General features: G+C 35.3%; 1 protein-coding gene and 1 long non-coding RNA gene across 4 annotated transcripts in view; one reads left to right on the top strand and one right to left on the bottom strand.

Annotated features, from left to right (window-relative positions):
- LOC124646272 (inactive dipeptidyl peptidase 10) overlaps positions 1 to 21,639 on the bottom strand; it is a 123,649-nt gene that overhangs the window by 21,940 nt on the left and 80,070 nt on the right. The gene's annotated exons all lie outside the window — the stretch shown is intronic.
- On the top strand, positions 629 to 2,949 carry LOC124646274. Its single transcript, XR_006986310.1, has 2 exons — positions 629 to 810; positions 1,511 to 2,949. It is a non-coding gene; the product is annotated as an uncharacterized LOC124646274 (long non-coding RNA).

Genomic DNA, 21,639 nt, shown 5'->3' with positions numbered 1-21,639 from the left:
GTCAAGTGTCTTCCGGTAAAACAAGGAGCAAAACTTTCCAAGCGAAAAGTTGTTGCACTCGGCTCAGATTAATGACGTGCAATGGACTAAAGCCGGGGGAAGCGCCCAGATCTCCCAATTTCAAGCCTTAAACATGTTTCTTATAATTAGCTTTTAAGTAGAGCAAACTTAGCAAGGCAGTCCAGAAGGCTATTAAACAGAGTTGATTGCAATGGTCGAGGACTTCAGATGTTTTAAAATGGAAGTAAATGCAGGCGTTTTAATTCTATTGTATGGAATAATCTTAGCAGTTTTATCTTTCTGGAACAGCAACATCTTTATTTTCGTTAAAAATAATTTAAGTAGCAGAAATATAAAAGCGTAAGCCGCCTTATTCGTTTCAGAAAAGGAACAGTTGAAAATTCCTTGCAAAAATAATCCAACAAAACTCCGAACCCCTTTTAAAACAACAATCGTCGCAAAGCGAAATAAAATATTAAATAAACTATAGTTTGTACAGTGCAGCGGTTTGCAGTGGGATTGCGACAAGCCCCACCTGGAATTCCGGGACGGATTTATAGCATTAATTAGGTAAGTGAGGATTTATTACGACTCCGCTGCGTTGTACTAGGAAGCCATTCGGCAAGTTTGTTGCCTCCGGAGCACTTCTGTACGAGCTCTCGTTCAAGACGATTCCGCTTAAGATCTCACGGTCACACTGTTATGTGCCTTTATTGTTAAACTTTGTGCTGTTTTGCGCTAACATAAATTTAGAGCGTTTGTTTGGTACAGATGTGTGCGATATTTACAGCCACCTGCAAAAATATTTAGGTAAGCTATTTGGGGAGTTTTAGAGTAGTTTTGAGCTAGGAATTTCTATTAAATTGTTTTGTGTGAATACTTTGTATAGGTATACTTTTTCACTAATAATTGCCAATTGACATGACAATAATATTACATTAATAGTTCAAGTTTTAAGTAAGCCAAGGATTGAGGCTGTTAGTATTAAGCAACTGGCAAGAACCAAAGCTTTGGTTTAATTTAAGTTTTGGCAGTTTTATAATTAGTATGAAAGCTCTAGTGCAACCTACTATTGTCACTTCAATAATGTTATTGTCCTTTTAAATCTAGATTAGTGATAGTGTGTCAAGGACAGCCTCGTCCTGGCTCCTCGCCAGGATCTAATTCAATTTGTGCTCCCTAGGGCCGCAGTTTATTTCGCTTGATATTTTTTATGATCCCATAAAAGCTATTAAACCATGTTCCGTTAATGTGTTTCGTTTTAACGCCATGATTTTACTGTGAAAAAATTAACTAACTAGCTCATATACGAGCTTTTAATGTCTTTTGTTTCGGCTTAATACACCTACCTGATTTGACATTAGTTGCCTCCGACGTAATGAAGCTATAATAATAATTGCGCGTGATTACTTTTTATGTACTCTCTCGAGTTTATTAGGGAAGTGTTATGTGTATACGTAAAACGTTTTATTTTTAGCTGTTAACATTTACATCTGCCCTTACGTTTTAGGTTCCCCGATTCAACGGCCCTTGCCATTCTGTGGTGAAACTCGCCGAAGTGGAAATACCAATGGCTATTGCCTGCTGGAAAACATCAAAGGAGTATGGATATAATAATCTATTATGTGGAAATATATATTTTTTTACAATATACTGCATGAATGTGAACAAACGATAAGTAATCTTAAATATAGGTACCTACCTAAAACAATTTATGTACTGATATTGTCTTTAAACGTCTATAGAATCACGAAACAACTCAAAAGCGAACCAATCCGTTTAGTAGGAAAATAACATGAAAAAACTATTCGAGGAAGCAAACAGCAGAAAAAATAAGAGGAACAAAACATTCCCCCTAAGTCCCCATAACTTGCATGTTAGCCGTGAGTGAAAACACCGAGATTTCTTTATCAAAAACCCGTTGAGAGTGGGGAGCGTCGGCGACGTGGTGTGAAACCGACACCCGGGTAGTGTATGAATGATGTAAGATACGACTTCTTATAGACAGTTAGATACCTATGCTTTATTAGGTACACCATATTTTTCATTTTTGATCTTAGAACTAATTATAGGTGACGTAATGGGCGGTCTTATCGCTATGAGCGATCTCTTCCAGACAGCCAGATATATTAGATAGTTTTGGTGCATATAATAAATTTGGGACTGGGTAATTGGAAGAGGATCTTTATAAGTGAAAATATTGAACAAAAATGACTGCAGGTTTTTATAACGAAACGCAATAGTGGCTTCGAGAGGCAAAAAAAAAAAAACTTTTGCATTGATATTGCATGTTTCAAAATGTTTGGAGAGCTAATGAAAACAGGAAAGAGGCATCGTTTGTTCAGTATTTTCAGGACTTTATGAATTCGGTAGTGGAATCTGCATAGAGGTCAAAAAGCATGCGTCGACATAATATTTTTATGACGGTAAAGGACAACTCTCATATGGTTTATTATTTCACCTAGATATATAGATATTTTGTCAATTTTTTAAATTGTATCTAGGTACTTACCTAAGTAAAGTAGTTAATAATAAAAACCAGAAAATCTAATAGCTGTTATTCAGGTATGGTATTCAGGATATGATTTTTAAAACCTGCATGCGATATTTATATACCTAAAGTTTTTTATAGTTGCTAGGTTTTAAATTTACCTACGAAGGCATTTTCCACGATAACCTCTGCAATGCCAACTTAAATAACTAGCCTGCTAAATGAATGGAAATTAAACTTTCATCGTGGTGGCTATTAATGTTAATTACTGAATTCATTAGTAGGATGTTTATGGCCTCAGTTTAAAGAGATTACGGACTGCAGCTATGTTTTTTATTTTTGAACATTTTTGACTTATTATATGGTTTAAAAAGACGCATAGGTTTTTATTAATTGACAATTGAAATGAAATCGATTACTCGTTAAGGTGTTTTCAAAATTATAAAATTTTGTTCGAATCGTTTTTTTTTTTCATTTTTCTTTTATCCAGTAGGTACCAGAAACGGGAGAATGGGACATCATCAGCCATGATCCATGATGAGATCTTTGGTAATAAAGTCCCTTTTATTAAATCATCATCAACGTTCTGCTCTCATCGTCAATTGATGATGATGATGTCCTCCTAGCCGATTTGTAGACACACTGGTTGTCCTCATATAAGTCAATTATTAAACCATTAAACCATTTTAATTCAGTACGCGACATATTTGCGACTTCTTCAAGCTAAATGGTGATTTAATGGCCACTATCGCTGTAAGATCTCAACGCCCCTTCAGCTAATAACTTCATTTCAGTTGGCGGGAAGCCCATCCTCTCACCTGTATAGTTAACCTCCTGAAAGCTGAAAATTTACGTTATTCATAGTCCATCGGACAGTGGAAAGGCTATGAATAAAAGAATAAACTGAGATGATCGAAAACTAGCTCGGAGTTCTGAGTTCAGTTCGGAAATCGAGATGAATGAATATTCTATGTATCCACCTAAGTATATAACCAATGCACCGAATATTCTCGCGCTATACGAGCGAGGAGGTTATTTAATACCGACTTGATAAACAAGTATAATTCTAACAATATTAAGGAAATTAACTACTTCGCACTTTTGGAACGAACTTTACACCTGAAAACTGTATTAAAAACATTGACCGTCTTACCACAAAAACTTTTTAACGTCAGTTTAAGACTTGTCTAAAAAAATGTCAAATTATGACGTTGACATATGGTTCATTTTGGAGCCAAATTTTTTTAGACAAGTGTAAAACAGTGTTTAAAGTTTTTGTAGTAAGGCCATGAGTGTTAATTATTCATACTATGTTTTCTAATAGATTTATTTGACGATACTATGTATCTTAATATTATCACGTTTTATGTACCTAATAAAATTACAGAACATTGGATATGTGTGTAATAACATATTTCTAGATAATGCAATGTGTTATATTGATAGATGGTGACGTTTAATATCCTGGCGAGTACAATACAGTACTTGGCACATTCGTACAAATCCCTACTTCACTTGTTAGCAGTAGAAACATAGCGGTAGAACAGTGTAGTACACTGCAAACTTTTAGTCGGCCGATAGTTTGTTTGGGCTAATCTATATTTATAAAAGAAAGTCTTGTTAATTACACATTCTATAACACAAAAATTGGTAAACCGTTTGAGCTGAAAATTAGAGGGGAGATAGCTTAGACCCGGGAGAAATGGGATAGTTTTTGTCAGCATTCGGCAACGAGAAGCAGTTACCTCGGGACGTGGGTAAAACCGCGGCCGGAAAGCTAGTAATCGATATTAAAAGTATGGTGCCACATTACAAAGATCAGCTATCTAGTCGGTATCAGACCGACTGAAAACTTTGCGACGGACAAAAGGACTTTTGGCCGATTGTTTAGTCTGCATTGTGCGGCTACTCTAACTGTAGAGTAACTTGTGATTGATCGTCACCTTCCATCGGCCGGGATAGTTTACGGCAACCGATATGTTAGTAACACGCACTGGTTGCTCTGGTTACGGGTTACAATTGATCAGGACCTCGTGTACACCGTGGGATGATCATAAATTAACGCTTTGAGGATCACTAGCTGTAAGGTGTATTGTATACCGGGGCTGCGGGATTGTTCGAAAGAGTTACCGCGGCCCTGGGACGTAAGTGGCTTAAGAAGGTATATGGTGGGTGGGTTATAGTCAGTAAGAGTCTGGCACTCCCTTACGTCACCCACAGTGGGGTCATTTGATGATTTGCCATAAAAAATATACCTAATTGTATAAGATTATGCGATGTGCAGGAATCTATAAAGATGAGAAAGGTTCACTAGATTAATCTTAAAATGTAAGCTAAGAAAATACTACGTTGTCCCGATCATAAAAGGCTTTCTTGAAAAAAATGTAATATCGTCGAGGTGAGCCGTAAGCGACATTCATTTTCCGTGGAAGTCTCATCTGAAAAGGGGCTTCCCGACTGTGAATACGACTGAGCTCTCTTTATACTCTACAACAACAGTTTTACAGACTGATTTTTAAAGTAAAACGCGACTCGACTTAATTGAAATCTTGAAAACTTTATCTTCAACGTATTTGAAAGTGATTTCATTGTTGCGTCTATCTTTACAATATATTTTCGTCCTTTATATGTTTTCGTAGTTACGTACAATTTAAGCTGCTAAATGCCTTAAAACTGGATTAAAAGAACTTTTGTTAATTATTTCAGCGTCCATTATATAATGAGGTTACAATGTAAAAGAGTTAACATGAGCAGGTCGAGGTGTATTCAAAAGAACTCTCGACAAAAGCCTTTATTGACCTCAAACAAGGGTGTGTGGTGGTCTCAAATTGAAAGAGCAGGTGAGGGATAGTACAAAAGAATCGAGGGTCAAAAGGCGATTCGAGTTTTCCACGTAGCCGATATAGCCAATTGGCTGCATTAAAAGAAGGTGCTTAAATTTGTAGCCGAAGATTTACCAGTATTTTTTAAAAGAAAGAGTTAGTTAAAATATTATGCAGGCGGCACAATTTTTTTGGAACATTATGTATTGCTTTATTTCAGTTTCTTGGATTCTTTTCATTAATTTCATTGAACGGACACCTTCATTACTTATTAAAAAAAGCAACAGAACCGTGAATCGGTATTTATTTACTGTTTTACGGATAACCGGAATGCGATTGAATATCTACCGCTGTTTATTTTCAATTCATGTTTATCCGATATCTGAGTAATTTGCATGCAGCCAGTGATTTAAATAATGATCCACGGTAGGCCGAGCCAATCTCTCCGTTAAGTTATGGTAATCCGCTTCTTGAATATTATTATGTAGCTACCTCTCTCTAAATCATGTCGGTGCTTCCCTTTGCTTTCATTTTACGCTTTGTGTGTGTCCTTATTTACGAGAATACCTTTGTATATTGTTGAAATTTACGTAACAAGCTACATACCGAGTTAACGCGGATGCGCCTGAATTTCTCTTGTTTTATTTTTGTCGTTTTATATGAAAATCTCGCAACACACGTGTTATTAAACTTGCACTGTTTTTTTAGTTTTGCTCGCAATGCTCCGGTGGAAGTTAAATCCAATAACGTGTTGCTTTATCAGATTTCTCGCCTTTGATTTCAACAGCAACGATACTCGATTACAATGAGTTATTTTTTTAACTCAATAACATTCACGTTCAATAGTTCAGTATTTTAGTTAGTATTGCAATACGCAAGAACAAAAATAAAACTAGGGCGTAATTGGAATGTGTGTTTATTTCAGTAATGAGTCTTCGTATGCATGTAATCTATTCCAGTCTACATGGTAATAACGGAGAATTTAAAGGAAGAATTTTAATCATTGTAGCTAGACTGTCAATATGAGTAGCTATTCAAATAGTGAATAGCTCTAGAATGCATTCGCGTGTGTATGCGACGGCATCGAACAATCGCTGGGTCCGTGTCATGGCCGTCACGTCGGCGTGCCACTCATGCGGCGTGACGAGGCACGCGCCCCCACTGTCACGCTTATCGTGAGTGCTATAGATTAGCTCTGTGTTTAGGCATAGCTTCAAACTTATGTGCAGTCCCTAAGCTACTTACTAATTTACATTAGATATGAAGCACGCTTTTCTCCTGACAAATATGGCCGCACTATGTCACATTAAGGCACAACGTTGACCACCTTGAAGGTGGAAACCAAAGGAAATGTAATATTTAGAAAAGCACATAAAAACAAACAATCGTACAAAAAGGTCTATAAACATTTAATAATACCTTGTGTTTGTATCTCGGTGCGTAATAAAAATACACTTTATTTTTTTTGTGGTTCAAGGGTTTCCTATCCCGTTTGTGTGCCAGTATTTTCTGTGCAAATGTGCAATTTGTTTGTGAAACGTTCATAGAATTAGTTACAAGTTTATAGGTATGTCAATTAAAAGTTTGGCTAACTTGCCCGTTTTCCGCTTTGTACAACAAAAATGAAAAATATTCCACTATTAAACGATGTGCTAACATAGGCTAGCGTAACATTGTTTCTTGTTACACCGACGAGTTTTGCATTGAATATGTGAACAACTTTAGTAAAATACATAGTTATTTATTTACTGGGTATTAACTTCAGTTTGCTTATTTATTTAAAACTAGTAGACGATAGTTTATTTTATAAAGCGGGTGGTGATAATTTCAACGTCAACACATTTCAAGTCAAAGAAAATGTTTATTGAAAGTGTTATCTGAATGAGAATTTTCTTCGTTTAAATAATGTTTGTTAAATTAATTCTGTGGGCAGCTGTGGTAAATATTGTGAACGGAGACGAGTACAAGAGCCGCTCAATCTCGGTTCATTACCCTGAGCTGTGCAGTGGAGCTCGCTGCTCAGCGCTCAGTAACAACATCGTTAGCCCGTCTGAGTCCTCCCTCGTCTTCATCTTAAACTTATCTCGGATCACTATTGTAATAACATTCGTAATGCCATCAAGCTGAACGTTTCAAATTCAGACTGTGGAATTGCAGTCCGATAACATAATCCCGGTGTAAGTGCATTCGATTTCACATCTCGATTCCAGATCATTAGTTTGAAGTCTCAAGCGACGTTAATAGAGCCGAGTGCTCCGTCGTGTGACTAATGCTCAAATAAAGCCGCCACGAGGTGAGCGCATTCAATTTTCAGTGTTGTTTATGCATAAAAACATTTTGACGGCATTTTTCATTTAAACTTTGAGGATGTTTGACCCGGGGGACTGACCGACACAAGTTTGAATGTGTTGTTTTATATCCCTAAGAGATCGCCCCAATTTTCTGGGTAAAATAAGTTTGCGGCTACGTGAACCGTGAAGCATGAAGAGCCTCGCTAAATTAGCGTAAGTAATCAATAAAATGTATAATAAAAAATATGTCATAATAATAATTTCTGATATTACTCAACCCATATCCTAAGATAATCATAAAAAAGTGTCTCCCCCTGATCATGAACGTTGCAAATCGTTCGAAATGTCGGAGAAAATGTTCGAGATACGTACATAAACAAGAAATGTTCCGTAAAAGTTTTTTCATTTCAATATTTATTATGTTCAGTATAAGTTCACTTTACTAATAATGTTGATTACTCTGTAAAACATTACATTATTTCCTGTTTTATGTCCACGATGTACGAATTGAAGAATATGGCTGGCACTAAATGATTTGGGTGAATGTATGTGGGCTGTCCAACCAGGATGGTTTGGCACTCGTTAGGGTGGACTTCTAAAGACCGATATATGATGATGATTATGCACTCAACTTTTATATTATGACTTAAATATTTTTAAGCGTTAAGGGGTCAAATCACTTTGAGGCTCGTGGATTGAAAAGGAGCTTACTCAATAAAGTTTCGTGTCTATAGCAAGATAATCAATCTGCACTTCATTACACCAATCAATAAGCACTTTCGAGCTACATGATACCATCTTATCTTGATACTACCTAATTATTTGTGTCCAAATCCAACAGCCATCTCAATGTTCACACACACATACGTACGTAGATATCCGTAGTCTGTATGTGAGCCGCAAGTCATTAGCCACGGACTTAGAGCGAGCTCTTGAGCCGCCTAGTGGTCGGATCGTGATGCCTAGCTAACTGGCTCGTTACCAACTTGCAGTCAAATATTTTGGAAATGGTTTACAAATTGGCTGTTTTTTGTAATTTAAATTGTACTTTGAGAAATGTTAAATGTATCTCTTGGTTAAAATATTCTAAATGTTCTCAGGCTGTATAGTAAGAAACCGTATATCTATTAAAGATTTTCAAAGGATTTGTTCGCACCTGTTTGAAAACCATGAATGCAGTTTTTCTACGATTTAACTAAAGAGTTAGATACTTATCCGAATGCCACTCCAAAGTCTCCGTTATGTATCTCTGTCTCATTGAAATGCAGCATCCACGGAAAGAGAGACAATTTAAAACAAATTCAGTTTGCAACTTGAACCGTTCACCCCGCTACCAATATTGGGTAATAGAAAATTGACAAACAAGGAAAACTTGTAACGTTGGGGAAAGGCACGAATATTATAAAATGTAAGACGAGATAAACAGCTGAAATAGATATTAGAATATGGATCTTGACGTGGAGATATTTGCGGTGCTTTTTGATCTCATTTGAATCCTATTTTTCTTTCCCTTTTTTGTCGTATTGTATATAAATACGCATGTGTGCCATGAACACATGGCACTATCATTCATCAGCATGTCTTCTTATTTCCTATCTATAATCTGAAGTCATCTCACAGATAACAGTCAAGCGTCATATACAGTCATGGACACATAATTAAAGACACCCCCCGACTCGAAGTGAAATAAATAGTTATGGTACTGACATGAGCTTAAGCACGGTATAAACTGTAATGCAATAATTATTAAAACAAACATTACATTGTGTTCTTTAAATTAAGGACAAAAAATATTTTCTTTCTTTAATACTTTAGATATAACGCTTTGTGGGAATTGAACACTAACTTTTGTAGCTGATACTTGGCTGGTCAGCTAATTAAAGACAGTAAATGCCTAGTTAAGAAAAAAAAACGAAAGATAGAAATAGTCGCCATACTTTTTTTTTTAAGTGAGTAAAACATTTATGAGAATTCAAATTAGGTAATAATTTAGGTTCCCTTCATTAACATTTTTCATGTTAGTCCAATCAATAGGTACGACTAAAACAAAAAATGTTAGGTAAGTAAAATGTTTTAGGCTTTTTTAAATAAAGTTTTGTCATGCGGATTCATTCATACCACTTGAACTGTAATAAGGACATGGTAATGAAATTATTATTAAAGATGCCTTGTTAATGGCACTAAAAAAGTCAAGGTTTGAGAACAACTGAAAACCGACGCCAAGGAAAACTTGTCTGTAAACAGACTTCACAGTGGTGTTATAACGAAAATAGAGAACCATTAATATTATTCGGTACTGTTTTTCGAGTGCTGCTGAGTCATTTGATGCTAGAAGGACGAAAATTGTGTCTGCAGAACTTTAAGATAACAGCCGGGTCGGGAAAAACTGTAGTGCATGTGTATCGGAAGATGTTACTTTTGGAAAAGCACCGCGTGGTGTCCATACTGTGGTTGGCGTTTTCTAGCAAAGGTGAAAGTTGCTATGAACAAGTATTGAAAATGATTTTTATCTGATAAAACAAAGGAATTTGAAGAATTAAAAAAAATGATTTTAGTCACTTCCAAAACAAGTGATGGAACCAAAGTACAGCAAGAAAGTTCTCAAACGTAGGAGGCGAAAATGTTATAGTGTGGGGCTGGTCGCCACTGTTTAGTGTAAGACCCTTCAGAAAGGTATTATAAAAAATAGGCGAATTCAAGTACTATAATTATTCATAAACAAGCATATCGTTATAAACTAAGCATAATTTACCGGTCATTAGGACTTTCCAAATTAGAAAAGTTCTGAGGAACACTGCAAGAGTAGTGAAAATGACTCTTTGATCGGGCAACTTATGGCGGTTTTGGTTTGGCCTATTGCAAATCCAATGAAACAAAAACTGGTAATAGGCGAAAAATACCATGGTATTACCATCGTCAGTCGCACATGGAACATCGATCAATTTTACACAGATTTTAATTAAGCATGGAAGAAAATTCCCTCAGCGACTTCTACAAAACGGACCGCTTGCTCGTTCAGGGATTTCGTACTGTTATTGAGGTAAAATGAAATAAACCAAATATTAATACTTATTGAAATGTTTAATTATAGTGTAGGGAATGTTGTTGTAAAAAGATAACTCCTATTTCTCCTACTCCTAACTATTTCTTCCTCTGAGCAAATGGAGTGTCTTTAATTAGATGACCAGGCTTCGTTATGGATCATACCGCCCGGGATTCGGATAGAGCGAAAAAAAACTAGGTGCGGGGGATTATTAAATAAAGTCAATTGTTTTAACATTTCCCAATACCCTCTTAAATATTTTAAAATAGAAAAGAAAGTTCCCATGGCAATCTGAAAAAAGAAATACAGATGAAATGCCCCAGTAAGTTAAGATTCCAACAGTGTCTTTAATTATGTGTCCATGACTGTATATATGACGTATCGTATCATATATATATATATATGACGTATATATATCATGACATCTAAAGTCACTACATAAATATTGTTGGTAAAAGCTCTACTTTTAACCAAAATTACCTGAATAAATAATTTCCCCAGATAGAAGAGAAATCAGTGAACTCAGAATGCAACACCTGAATAACAATTAAGTGCTTACAGAAGCTACTCACTCTCTACAAATATACAGCTGCAGCCTAATTGCATAGTGCACTGTCTGTGTGAGTGACATATGCAATCAACAGCACTGACGCATGATAATTGTGTGCTATTAGAATTTTACACGAGGCACTAACATTTATAGCGTGATTTCGTCAGTGTAAACAACTGATTGGTATGATAAAATATAGTTCGGATGATAGGGAAGCGTTTGTATTTATGTTCGATTCAACACTTGTTAATTAGATAGATAGATTACTCAAGCAATTATTCGTGCATTATCTGGCTCTAATAAAAATGCGGTCAAGAATGAAAAAATAAGTACAGAACAAATTAATCTACTGCAAACTTTGTAGCCATTACCAATGCATTTCCTAAATTCTATTAACACATTACATTGCTGGCAACACAACTTGACTTCAAAGCAAGCCAACTCTTTAATTAATGCGCCACAAAATATTGTTAATTCTACAGAATTTTCTTGGTACAATTTTCAGCTGAAATAAATTCCTGTAGGGTGCAATATTTCATCAATTTGTTTGAAAACGTTGCTGCACCGCTACTCCGGAAGATTCTGTAGATAATTAAAGTGCAATTTCAATTGCAGTGCTCGGTCGAGTGTTAAGAGGAAATTGAAAAGCGTTATAATAAAATGTTGTGGCATTGTACTGTACTTTGTGAAAAGTGGTGTTTAATCATTTGATGTAAATCTGATTACTTGTAATAATTTTGTTTGATACTTGGCTTACTCTACACTTTTGAAGATGTGCTTATATGAAAAACAGTTACTTACACTAGAAGGCTGCTCTTGCTATCATATAAGTTTCTACCAATTAATGCTATCCAGTTAATGCTATTCAATACTCTTTGAAGTACTCATTCAATTGAACTAACTGATGGGATGGGAAGGAGTGCCATCGTTTATTTTGATTTCCCAAAGGAGCATTAAGGTGCCGACATCTTATGTGCCATATATCTATCATGGAGAAATGAGAACTGTATGGAAAACAATATAAAATCATCTTTTATTTTTTTGACAACTTTGTGGATTACGAAGGATATGTTATATGTACAGTATTTATTATAAATTAATAGATATCTACTCTTATCGAACCATGGACGCTCCCTAGGATTAAATAACACCAATTTTGCCGCGTTTTCATATTCCAAGTTTTATTGAAATTTTCAATCCGAAATACTCAAATAAAGTATCTCCAAAATACCCAACTAACTTTATCGGAACATGTTGCTCATAAATATGAATAACTTTTTAAAATGGAACTAACTTTTGATATATAAAAATAAACACGTGTCCCATACATTTTGATAGCACTATATTGCAGTTCTGAATCAAACATTTCATCTTAAATTTTAGAGTTAGGAAAAGTTGTTCATATGTAGCTGTGATGTAGAAAGTACAAAGTTTGGTTGGATGTTGGATTTTCCGTTTAGGAATATGATGCCTCTATATAGCAGGTCAGAAAGATAAGATATAGGCAAGTTTTTAGTTACAACGTAAGGTTTGATTAGTTTCTAGTAATTTCGGAGCTTATTCATTTTTTTGGACATGATCACGTCAGTATTGAAGTAGATAAAAACTTGTTTTTTTTTTTTTTTTTTCGAAAGAGTCACTTTTGCACGAAAACTAACGGTCTGTCAACAATGATAGTTATTTCAGTATTTCTACAAAAAGGGGTATCAAAATGTCATCAGAGGCGTCGTCAACACTTTCAATGAAGAGAAATGTCGCCGCGTCAGATCTTGAAATATCCCCCGGGAGAACCAATAATAACATCGGAGGACTCAATGGAATTCTATTACGTTTTATATATAAATATACGTATATAAATGTTTATAAAGATTTTATAACACATTTTGCGTACTACCTAATATAATGTTCGTATAAATAGCGACTGTAGAGTGAGATATAAAAACGAAATTTTGATGTTCTGTTTTATATGTACGCAGATATACATATGTTGATGTTTGTACGTGGCTGTAAATTTAATGTATTTGTTTATTTGATGGGCTACGGTATTACTCGAAAATGGAATTTCGATTCCGTAATATAAAACAAACCTATATGCATACACGTAATTTTAATTGACGGGAGTAATTTTCAATTATCGTATTTTAATTACTCGTTGTATTTTTCCAATAAGTATATTACTTTTATAAATTAAATTGCACGGTATGTAATTAAAACACTATTAGGTAGAGGGGACACACAGCCCTATTGTTATCTATGATTACCAAACATTTAATTGTAGCTGATCATGTTTGTGTCGTGTGTCGTGGATAAACAACTTGTTGCCAACACTTTTGTACTATAACATATACATATGATGTTATTCTGATGGAGTTGAATTCAAATCAGCTTTTCAATATTTTCATAAAAATCCTGAGGAATGAACGAGTAAGAGGAAATGTGCTTTACGGTTTATTAGAAACTAGTAGTTATTGTTATGAATAACAGAGGTATATATGTATTTGTATTTGTAAGGGCCCTAGTTGAATGAAGTAAAGGAATAAATAAATAACTAAATTAGTCAATACTTTCTGTATTGGTTTAGGCTCTTATATTTTAGCTGCACAATTTAAAGTTGATTTAAAGCCACAATCAGAGTGAGAATTTTCTGAAATCCAATTATTTTTTTCAGGTGATCCAAACACCGTTAAGTTGTAAAAAAGATTACGAAACGAAAAATACATTTCCTACAAATAAAACATAATTCTAAAAAAAGATTTGAAGGTGTGGCAGATTATAAAACCTGCTACAATATGCGGCTATTCCCATAAAAGTATGTTCACGGCTTATCTGACCGGTCGGGTTGCGACCGTCAAGCCGGGAAATGGATTACGGGGAAAATGGATTACCTACCACCCTTTATTCACTTTAACCACTGCACTTACGGTATTCTAATCCAATTCTTTCAACCAACGTGTTCATTGTGTCCTGTGAAACTATGAAGCTAAATTAGTTTGGCTATTTCATGGAACTAACTTTTTCTGTGTTCTTGAAAGCAATGCGTCCATGTTGCTGATATAATTTTATGGAACTAAATTTTTTTCACACTACACATAAGAAGTATACGCTTGGCTGTTAAATAAATACTATTGTGTTGTAGTGGACTTTAAACTCCAAAAACTGTATAAGAAAATCGCGCAACGTCGGCAACATAACACTGAAACGTGGTTGTTCGAAGATTAGTCCCAATAAAAACATCTATGTACCTATAGGTATTCGATACGTATTGGAAAACAAGATTGTGACCGTGTAGCGGGTGTGCTTAATGGCCCGACCGGGACACGAATCCCGGACCCGGGACAGAGGCGGGAACAAACAGCCTCCTGCGGCCCCGATTTATTAGTCGCGCCGAGCCGGGCAACCCATAAAAAATTTACAAGAACTCGACCAACGGTTACTCGATACAATTTATTTGAAAACCTGAACTAGTTTCGTTAAATCTTATTGGCTAATGTGCAGTATCTTTCACGTGATTTTCCTGTTTTCTTTCACATTTTGTGCGTCAGACATGACGAACGGAAATACTTACCGGAGAAAATATTTTAGTACCTACGTCAAGATGTCACTCGACTTGTAAACACTGTTTTTGATGTTATTTAATTGGGGACATTTATCTTTATTAGCTTTGTTAATTGCTCATCTTTCGTAGTGGTGACTGATGCCGTGCCAGCACTGACACAGAGTATAATAGTCCCGCTTCGGTACATCACTATTTTAAAGTTTTGTCTATACATTTACTTCAAAATATTGGTCCGCAGGTTTAATAATATATTCTATGCACGACTCCAGAGATCCTGAACATGGAATAGGCAGCACCTGTCACTTGGGAATCGCAAACTCTTCGTGTGACGCAAATCCCTTTCAAAACATAAAGTGTATCGGAAACAGGACACAGAGCCGTCATAAAATATGGTTTATAAAATAACACCTGTCTTGTTTGAAACTGTGAAAGATTTCATACAACCCTTTCATTTCTGTTAGGTCACCAATCGAAGAGAAAAACAATTTAAGTCCTAAAGAACACTGCTTATCATTTTAATGCTCTCAACTTAGAAACATTAGATAATTTAATTCAGAAAGAGGTAATTAAGCATATAAACGCCTTAATGACTTAAAATACCAACCAATTACTGAAATTACGAGTTTCAATTAAACTGAAACAGTAATATATCCTAATTACGGCCACAGCACCAGCAGCTAATATCCGCAATTTATGCAATATGCATACGCGCATAAATTGTGGTCATTGTGGTCATACACAAAAGCCGGTCAAAACGTTATGACGACGCCTTACTGCAAACTTTTAGTCGGCCGATAGTTTGTTTGGGCTCATCAATCAGTATGAAGATGAATTAATACGCACAGTACAAAGATTAGGTAGATTAGGTAGGTCGCATCAGAACGACTGAGAACTTTGATTGGAATCAAAATTTGCTTCAAAACGGGTCAACTTTCGGCGGACAGTTTAATCTGAAGTGTGCGGGTAGTCTAATACGTTCCCAGGTACGTAGAAACTTCACAGTTCAGGTTACTTTTCATTCTGAATAAATAATTTATTATTCTACATCCACAATGGCTGCAACTTTTGCCCGCATAACTTTGTGTTCAGTAAAATGTTATTTTACTGCGTTCGCGACGCTGCTATCAACTTGAATGAGGTTCATGTACCAACGTTTGGTGTCGAATTATCACTATTTTGTTGGTTTTGTATACAACAAATACTCATTGACTGTATAGGCAGTAATTGGAAAATAAGGACTTATTAGGTTTTATGTGGCAGATCACTTTAGACAGAAATATTAACAATGCTACGAATTTAAATTGATTAAGCTTTCATAGTTCAGATTTAAAAGTTAGGTTGGTGCTTTATCAAAAACTTTATATCGTATAGCGAATTTGTATTTGAAAGTACGTATTTGTAATAAATACTGAACAAAACATTCTTTATCGGTTTACAAAACGGTAGCTTCAATTCGATTTAACAGAATTGCCCGCGTTTAAAAATAGTTGCGTTTCAATAACCCTTTTAAATGAAACTGCGATGTACTGAACGTACATTTAAATATACATAGTTTCGCATTCGCAATAGAAATAGTACGATTTTCGACCATATCCGCTGTTCCGTGAAATAAAGTTTCTGTATTTAAATGAAACGAAACGGTCCAACAGTTTTTAGCTTTTTTATGGTCCACGATTATTTATTGCGGCGCGGGGACAGCTTGGAATTAAAATGAGTTCTTTCCTGCAGTACGAGGTAACTGTACCTGGCAGCAAAGGTACCTTTAGGTAGCTGGCGAGAGGAGAGGAGAGATAAGTGGGCAGACAATAAACTGCTCTGCTAATGAACAGGATAGCATCAGAGAGAGAACGCTTAATGATTTCCACGAATTGGAAAAAGTATGAAAAATTTAAAGTTTTAGGGTGGAACATATTTGAGCAGAAGCTGGTTATGTCGACTATGGACAATCATTGTTATCTGCATGATTATTAAGTTGAGCATTTGACTTTAGCACATCTTTCCTAGTACCTAGTTAATGCTAGTCGCTCATCGTAGTACCCAATTTACATATCAATACATTTGGCGAGATGTTTTTCGTCAAATTTTACACTAGGATTTTTTTATGATTGATATCAAAATAACTCACGTTCACCAGTCGCCCGTGTTGTTTATGTCATGCTCAGTTTACATACGCTAGTCCTCACACACCTGAAACAAAACATTATGTGTTATTGGTATTACCTAATAACTATGTGCAAACATTAACTAAACACATTAAACGCCCAACGGTACCCGTGCCATTTGAAATTAGCCATTAATAACAGGCTTATAGGGATCAATATCGTGAATCAATAATATTAATTGTCGTGTTCGTACGTGCCAACGATTCTGTTAACTGCTTGACATTCGTGTTATTGCGGCACTATTGATGTTGCACAGATTATTTTAGACGATGTCAATTTCATTTATTATTCTTTGCTAGAATTAGCTGGTGTAATTAGTCAATTATTTAATTACTAAACGCGTGGTCGTTGTCGTTTAGAATTAAATGCTTTGGTTGTTTGTTCAGAAGTGGAGACTGGTGGCTAATTTTGAACACTGGATTGGAGCTTGTTTTTTTTTATTATTTTTCGATTCTCGACAAATTTTTTAAACTTTTTGTATGATCTTACAAGACATTTCATTTAAGCGCAAAAAATGTTTCATTAACTTATAAATTCGCGATTTTCTAAATCCTACATTGCACGTATCAACAAAATCAGCCAACATTTTTTCCTTTAGTATCCTCCTCTTTCAAAGAATTCCTATCAAATATGAGTAGTGTGGTGATTCGACAGTTTTCCCATGCAGGGTGTAAACACCATGCCAACGTTATGTGCAGGGCGCGGTGCGAGATCCCACTTAGCTAATGATGAGTCACTTTGTGGCCACTAAGGGATCTATCAGACAGAGAGCGGTCACGCGAACGAGCGTTCTGCGTTCGCGTTCTGCGTTAGAGCTCTACTACTACTTCTTCTTGACCGACGCGGTCAAGGCAAATATGACACAAAGAACGCAAAACTGACCGCTTGAACGCTTGACCGGGTGATCACTCCCTGTCTGATAGATCCCTAAGACAGTGTCAACATGACACAACTCGCTAACTCTTGTGATTGCATTTGTGCGGAACCAACTTTTGTTATATCAATAAGGTATTTGAGATTGGATTGCCGGGAAGTTTCTTTTTGAAACTCATAAATGAATGTTTCCTTATTTTTAGGTTTAGTAAAAGAAAAGTATTGGTCTACTCATGTTTGCTAAGCATTTGCGTTTAGTTCTAGCTTTTGTGAAGTTACGTATACTTTGCCCTAGAATTCTTACTGTGTTTGATCTCAAAGGTTTGAAACTCAAATTACTTGTACTAGCAAAAATTAAGTGTTTTTTTTTTATTAAACGTCCACGATTTTTTGCAACCTAAACTTTTGTAGTTTCCCATTCGTTTTTATTAAGCAAGACATTAAAATCCAAGGTCCTTGGAATAACAATTCAGTGTTCTTTCCCAGTCTCCATAAAGCTAAGTGAAAAAGGCACTGCATTTTTAAATGTCTTCTCTGTAAGTAGTTGTTAAGTGGCGTCCGTGTCCGTGGATTTTATGGCCCAACCCACATTCTAAATGTTGTACGAAAAATACCCATTAGCGGACTAAATGCCGGCCACTTTGTTTGAGCTATCATTAACTGTTAACAGCTACTATTTATAAACCTGTCTATTTAAATTATATTTAGCACGTTGTTCTTATAAATAGATTAGTCTGGTTATTGATTTTATTAACCTAAAGAATATTGAATTAAAATAAGTTAACGAACACGTAAGTGAAAGGGAGTGAGGACCAGGTAGCTTTTCATATCGAATTCAAGTTTGTATTTCAGTTTAATTGACGAGAGATATGAATTATTGTAAATTAAAATAAAAACAGGCTCTTATTGCTGTTAAAAGAAATAAATAATCATAATAAACAGGAAGACCAAAACTTAATCAGTGTTACGATCGCAAAAAACCCGTTTACCACCCCTTTGTCTCATTTCACATTGAAAACTATAAAACAGATGAATAAATGCAATCGTAAATAAATTTATTGGAATCGCCACGAATAATCTTTCATCGGGGCTCGACAGTAATTGCGTGTCGTCAATTCATTGCCATTGTGACACAAATGAAAATGTTCATGTTAATTTTAGATTTACAATCGCACTGATTGTCATTTATTGAAAACCTAAATGTTCAAACGATAAAAATGCAAATTGATTTTTAATTTCAAATAAATAAAAGTCTGTGGTGATTGCCTAGTGGGCAAAGAACCTCACAAGTATGAGTATGTTCGATTCCAAGTCAGGCAAAATACCTACCAATGCCACTTTTCTAAGTTTGTATGTACTTTCTAATTATATCTTGGACACCAACGACTGTGTTTCAGAGGGCACGTTAAACTGTAGGTCCCGGCTATGATTAAACATCTTTGGCGGTCGTTGTGGGTAGTCAGAAGCCAGTAAGTCTGACAACCAGTCTATCCAAGGGGTATTGGGTTGCTCTGTAAAACACTGGTCCGGTTAGACCGGAAGTCGATTCCAACATAATTGGGAAAAGGCTAGCCAGATGATTTTTAATTTCAGTTAGCGAGATATGAACCGTCTTACCACAAAAACTTTTTAACGTCAGTTTAAGACTTGTCTAAAAAAATGTCAAATTATGACGTTGACATATGGTTCATTTTGGAACCATATTTTTTTTAGACAAGTGTAAAACAGTGGTTAAAGTTTTTGTAGTAAGGCCATAAATGTTTTGTTGGAAAACTTTCAGCGAGGTACGAACATAGTTCAGTAAAACTGTTAGTACATCGGTAAGCTTTTGCTGAAATTATTTTATGCAGCGAGCAGCGATTGCTGCATTCCTAAAAGTGTTTTAGCTCTGTTTGTAATAAACGTACTTTAACATTCTTTGTAATGTATTTCAATTAGAGAACAGTTTGCTCTTTAACGTTTTCTCTTGTTTATGGCATCTCATAACAGATTTAAACGTGAACCAATTAGTTAAAACGTTTGCGTCTAAATAGTTTGCTTTGCTTGTCTGTCGTAGTGATTTGCAAAGCAGGAAAATATTACAAGGATATTTTTTTTGCGCAAATAAATTACATTTCTTTGAATGTAGAGGGTTGTGCTTGTGGTCGTTCAGAATAATGTGTTCTTAGCTTAATAAACAGTATTTTTCTTTACAATTGCAATACACTATTAGAGGAAGTGAAGCATATTTGGAATACCAGTTTGTTTTTTGAAAATAAATTGAAGGAGAAACGGGATAGCTCAATAAAAAATACATTAAATTATTGTCAAAATATTAAACTTTAACCCCTCTGCTCGACAAGGTTTTGACATATGACTTTACTGTTGATTCGGCGGGATATTTTGAATCGCGACATGGAACTCAAAAATTTGTACTAACTTTCAACACATAAATTCTAAGTCCGTAATGCCTGATCAGAAGTATTTTAACTGTAACTTTAGAGCTCACTTATTTGACAACAACGTGCGAAGGTCAAATGGGGTCAGTTAATTCAGAAATAGATAATAATTACGGTGTTTCTAAGTCTATCGAAAAGTTAGGCATTTCAAATTTGGTGAAAACTTACCAATAAATAATCGCATCACTTTCTCAAACACAACACAAACGTCATATTTATAACATTTTCAATCCGTTGCAATACATTTCGTGATTTATGATTCATAACTAAAAAATCAGCACATAAAATACACAATAAAAATTAACAATTTACAAGATCAAAGTCAAGTAGAGTTTGGAACAGAGTACATTTTTTTTTTTCAATCAGCGGTGTGCATTCGATACCTAAATCGGATGTTTATTATAAATAATCGAATACCAATTTTATATATCTTTTTTAATAGAAACTTATTTCAATTTTATTTCTTAATTTTAAATTATAGGTTCAATTTGTTTTTGTTGTGAAGAAAAAATATTGAAGTTTTATGAAAGTTTTTAGCATAGGTAAAATTTTTATACTGGGTGTCTCATAAGTCCTTTGAATTTTAAATTTCGAATAAAATTCAGATGGCGCGCCGGAATGGCGCGCGGGGTGCGGGGATAGCATCAACGGTCTTTCAGGAAAGTTTTATCGGAGCAGACCGTGGTTTTTGTGTGCGTGAGTCACAACAATGATTCGGCCACCATTGCGCGGCGTAAAGGACATTGGGCGAGATGTTTGAATGTTGGTCTACTCCCCCTCTAGTAATGAGTCATACATCATTTGAAAGGTCTTTTTAAGCGTTACATTTTGTACTTACCTACTACTTACCAATTCTTAGTACTTTAGATGTTAGAACATGTTTAAGGTTTTTTATCGATAGTTAGTTTCAAGTCCTTAGATTCCTTCTCTAGTAATTAATTATATATCACTGGAAAGGCCTTTTTAAATCGAACATTTCGTACTTAAATACCTCTAACAAATTGTCAGTACCTAAGAAGCTACAGTAGATTTTAGACATAGTTATTATTTCACTAAACATGGTCCAACTCCCTAAATACTAACAAATGACAATCGCCGCCGTACAAGAAAATACTTTATATAACATAAGCTTTCTATTGATGTATTACTTAATGCTAGAGGAGAGGTAGATCAAAACGCTCATTGTCCTTTGGTGGCGAAAAAAAATTGCTTCATTCCTCTAGGCATCGACTTAATATTTTTGATCCTAATGATCCCGCAGGACTTCTGAGGATCTGAGGCGGATGACGGGGAGTAGCGACCCCGCGCTTCTTTATAGCTTGTCGGTCAAAAATAATCTTTCTTGTTCTACTAGTCAATGCAATTTATTTGATACCCGTATTGACAGATTTGTGAAAAGAAAAATAAGTCAGC

This window comes from Helicoverpa zea, chromosome 3 (assembly GCF_022581195.2).
Source record: "Helicoverpa zea isolate HzStark_Cry1AcR chromosome 3, ilHelZeax1.1, whole genome shotgun sequence".
Taxonomy (NCBI): Eukaryota; Metazoa; Arthropoda; class Insecta; order Lepidoptera; family Noctuidae; genus Helicoverpa; species Helicoverpa zea.
Note: the sequence above shows the minus strand (reverse complement) of the source record. Positions and strands in the feature narration are given on the sequence as shown.